The sequence below is a fragment of the Pholcus phalangioides genome, unplaced genomic scaffold (assembly GCF_987345545.1).
Source record: "Pholcus phalangioides strain wild (caught in Gottingen) unplaced genomic scaffold, Ppha-v1.0 ptg000003l_1, whole genome shotgun sequence".
NCBI classification, from domain to species: Eukaryota; Metazoa; Arthropoda; class Arachnida; order Araneae; family Pholcidae; genus Pholcus; species Pholcus phalangioides.
The window spans coordinates 11,585,900-11,590,603 of NW_028301596.1; the positions used below are offsets into that span (position 1 = coordinate 11,585,900).

General features: G+C 35.1%; 1 non-coding gene across 1 annotated transcript; it reads left to right on the top strand.

Moving 5' to 3' along the window:
- The first annotated feature begins 3,389 nt into the window (after window positions 1-3,389).
- Window positions 3,390-3,463, top strand: TRNAS-UGA (transfer RNA serine (anticodon UGA)). The gene has a single exon. It is a non-coding gene; the product is annotated as a tRNA-Ser (tRNA).
- The last annotated feature ends 1,241 nt before the right edge of the window (window positions 3,464-4,704 follow it).

Consider the following 4,704-nt stretch of genomic DNA (forward strand, 5'->3'; position numbering starts at 1 on the left):
TATCACTTGTTGGCCCTAATTGCTATGGAAATTCTTTTTTTTTGTCCCGCAATGTCTGAAAGGTTGAACACCCCTGCGTAGCGTTTTGCCTACACGTAGGATATTGGAACTTGCTGACAAAATATGTTCATAAATTTATTTATTTTCATACTGTTTCTCCTTTTTTTCGTAATGTTTTCATTATGCTGCAAGACGCTCAATCTATAAAACACGCTCGACTCAAGTTCTACAGCTTAGTTAAGCACTTCATGATATAATAATACGGACTAAATATTTCGTCCAAACGCAAATGAAATAAATTCAGTTCAGTTCTCTGTGTTTTCTTTTCTCTCTCGCCTCACCATCGCGAAGCTTCATTGTAACCCTATGAATCGCAGGTGTCTTTTGTGCACCCCCGTTTTTTCTATACTCCTCTTAGTGGTTTTCTTTTCTCACATACGATGTATCTTTCTGCTATATAGATGTGAGAGCGAAAAAAAAGCACGTAGGGTGAGAGTAGACGAAAAAAAAAACCCATCAACCCATCTTATCTATTTATCTATAATGTTTTCCTTTTATATAATATATTTCCCTTTTCCCTTCTTCCTTTTTCTAAATTGCGGTTCGGTTAGGACAAGGTTACCGGATTTATCGCCGATTCGTCAAATAGAAATAATCCAAATTTGTTGCCATAAGCTTATACTTAAAGCTGCTAATAAACTGGGGAATAATAGAAAGTAATCCTTTAGAACGCTTAGAAGGTGAATTTGTGGCTGAGTTTCGCCAACACGATTGGCGTCAAAATTCTCTTCAGCCCTCTTGTGCGTGCAAAATAATCGAAGCACGACGACAATTATGATTAGTATGTTATTGAAGTAGTTATGTAGCCTTTAGCTTTATTGTTTGTTTTTCTTCTTTGCTAAATTTTTAAAAAAGGTATCCGTAGATTCCTCCGGAGGAAATTTCCTCCGTTTTTCCAAAGAAATGTTCGAGATAACACCATTCGAGACACACAAAAGAATCTTCTAAATTGTAGTCCGACGATGCTGCTTACTAAAATTACGGATAATATTATCATTTGGGTATTGTTACCACTTTCGCTAAGTACGAATGCACCAATAGCGACATGGGAAAAAATTCGGTAAGAGTTATCAGGATTTCGTTTGTTATCAATTTTTTTCGTGTAAGTTTTTTCCCCCTTATGAAGCTAAGGTTGATCCAGACTATCCTGAACCCACCCCCCCCCCATATTATTGTCATTATATATAAACTACAAGATTATGTAGGTGGTCAGAAGGCTCCCTAATTGACAAAAATTTCCTATACTCTCCGTTCACAATGTCTTATAATCGTGTCGTAATAACCACTATGATCCATGTACTTTCTGCTCAGCTTTTTGCGATGGCTTTCATATAGTGAAGTCATGTCTAAGGTAAATAAAAAATTCCCTTTCTTCAGTTCTTGGTCAGTTTCTTTCAACTGACTGCATTAACAGTTCATCGGCCGGAAGACTTTCACTAAATACAATACAAATACAACGCCACAACAGGCAAATTGCCCAACGAGGTGGCTGACTTAAGAACATCATGGATCCCCGAGCCATTTTTTTATATGGCTCGGGGCCATTTATTTTGAGGCCCTACCTACTACTGCTACACCCCCCAACGAATCGGTAAATGCGGGAATGTGCGTGTACGTGTAGTGCAACCTGACGTATAGTTTGTTTCTGTGTAATGCTTGTTATGTGTAGTGCTGTCATCTGCCCCCAGTTTTACTAACTATGAGTGAAGTGTTATGGTTGAATGATTTACCGTTGTAGGACTGTTGCTCTCTGTGGCGAGACTTTTTAACGGGGAGATCGGCTCGCATTTGCGCCTTGAAGTTGGGAACCACAGAAAAGCAACTTCAGTCGACCACCCCTGTGGGGTTCGAACCCGGATCCTCGCATCGCGAGACCGTCACTATAACCACTCGACCACCACAACCGGAAGACTTTCACTAGGGATGTATGAAGTTCTTACCGTACGTTATAAAAAGTTCCGTAATTCGTAATGAACATTAGACAGTTTCATTCTAACTCCTCACAATTTCTGAATTAAAAATGTAATAATTTTAGCTTATATAGAGGGGGGGCGGGGAGAATATCTTGTTTTGAAACAATTGAAAAAAATTCAAGATTTAACATTTTGAAAACTGTTGTGGGAAAAAAACGGAGTTGTCTATTCGTCCCGTTCAACCAAAACGAACATATGATCATCGTTCTTACAACCAGGATTTTTTTCCGTTATAGTTATCAATCAGTAATGGCTATCACAAACTCAGAGTCCTGATGTGATCACATTCAGTGGGGTGTACTGTATTTATGGATTTTTCCCCTTTCATGAGATGGTTTTTGAAATGACTGCGATCACAACAGCAATGTCCTTGCGGGTTTTAGAAGGTGAATTGAATTGCCTTGTCATTTCCATTCGAAGTAAATCAAGACTTTGAGCAAGCATTTTTCACTAGTTACTCAAACATTGAACATTCAAAAATCTCAAATTTCAAAGTACATAATAGTGGTATACAAACTGAACCTGGCCCCGATGTATGAATTAATTTTCTGTTAAAACAAAAAATTGTTCCTGAGCGTGAATAATGTTGAAGGTTATTTATTGTAGGAGGAGAGAAACTTCCACGATAACTATTGAGAAGTCCTTCAAGAATTAATTTAACGCATCATTTGCCAAAGTATCTCACTTTTACGGTCGGACATGCCCTTGACAGATTTCCGCCATATGTTACGTCAAAAAACACAATCCAAAAAAATTTTTCCAAGACGAAACAACATAAAATGCCCCCTAACGAGATTCTTTTATGTGTGAAAAAATAAATTTTTAACAAAAGGGAAAAAAGTTTCGAGCGAGAAATTCTTGAATGACATCCCCTTTTTGGAGACATGCTTTGGACTTTCCGAATCTTAAGAATTTGTGGAGAGAAATTATTCAATTTTTTTACTATATAGTATCAAAACGGTGATTCTAATTAATTTCCATTCAATCTTAATAACATATTCAAATAGCATTGTTATTGGAAATCAAAAAACTTACATTTCGATCTGACGAAGCAAAAATATTCTGTTTAATCCAAACTGAACTCTCATTTAACCAATTTAATAGTTGTAATATATATATATATATATATATAACGAACTCTCCAAGAGACCGGAGAAATCACTTCGTTATAATGAAATTTCGTTATACAGGAATTCCTGTTTTTTTTTGCGTTGTTCGTATATAAACTTATCTGGGGGATGAGGAACGTGTTCGTTAAAACGAGATTTTCGCTATATCGGTATTCATTAAAACGGGATTCGACTGTGTGTGTATATATAGTGCATACGAGCTCCAAGTAAAGATTGAGAGATTCGTGCCTTTGTAGTTTAGTGGTCCATGGCGTTCACCCTGAAAGTGAAAGGACGTGGGTTCGATTCCCCGCAAAGGCAGTTGAATTTTCTCTTTTCCCAAAAATTCATCTCCGCAAAACAGTGAAATGTTAAAAACCTTTGTATACATTTGTTAATCGCTATAAAGTACAAAAAATCATTGTGCCCATACACGAAGAATGAACAGCACAATGTCTCCTCACACATAGTATTTCCCTCCGAAATGTAAGAATCAACAATCGTTCTTGCTTAGTTTGTCAAGAAATAGGAGACATTTGCACATTTGAAAAAATTGTCATTAATTCTGAGTTTTTATTAATTTTTAGGGAAAAAAATCTACTCTTGTTTTTTTAATAGCCTACGAAATATTTTCCATTAAATTTCTGAATTCGGCTTTAATTCCGAATATTCATTAATTATATTTTATCGATCGATAGAGGAATAATTTTTCATTAAATTTGAAATGTAATTATTAATTTCACTAATTCTGGTGTTTCACTAATCTATTTTTCCATTAAATATGAATTCCCAGCAGTTTTGGAATTATTTATTAATTTTAAATTATGATCAATCGTTTCATTTGTTTTAACTTTTCAAAAGTTCCAAATTTTCATTCTTTATGGGATTAATTTCGGAAAAATTCCATTAATTTCGGAATATTCATTGATCCAATTTCTGTTAATTTCTGTTAATAATCATACAATAATCTTTAAGTTTATTGTATGATTCATTCTAAATTTTGAATTTTCTTGAATTTTATATATTTTCATTAATTTTCATAAACCTTTAATTTTCATTAAAATTTTTATCCCTCCTAAATTTACCTTAATTTTTATTCATTTTTAATTTCGATTAATTAATGTAAGGTTTTCATTAATTTATGTACCTTTAGTATTTTTAAGGAAAAATTCATCAGAAACATCTGAATTTTGAATAGTTTTTTAATTATTATCTAATTTTGAATTGTCATCAATCCTAATTTTGTGTTCACGTTTTTATACACGGTATTTTAATGTATATTTTTCAGCGCATTTCGTATTTTCTTTTTAATTAATGTTGTCTTCATTAATGTCAACTTTAATTACCAATAATCCAGGCTCCGGGAGCCTCCCAAATGACAAGGTCCAGTCCTCCGAAATTGTTTCTTTTCTAAAACGCTCGTGCACTGGGAACGCGTACCAATATGCGCATCCCCTCGCTACGCGTGGGGCGTGTTGACGTCATCGCACTCAGGTCCCGCCCACCCGCGAACGCTGCACGCGACTCAATTTGCGCATAGCCTTACAACGGACCGTATGAAG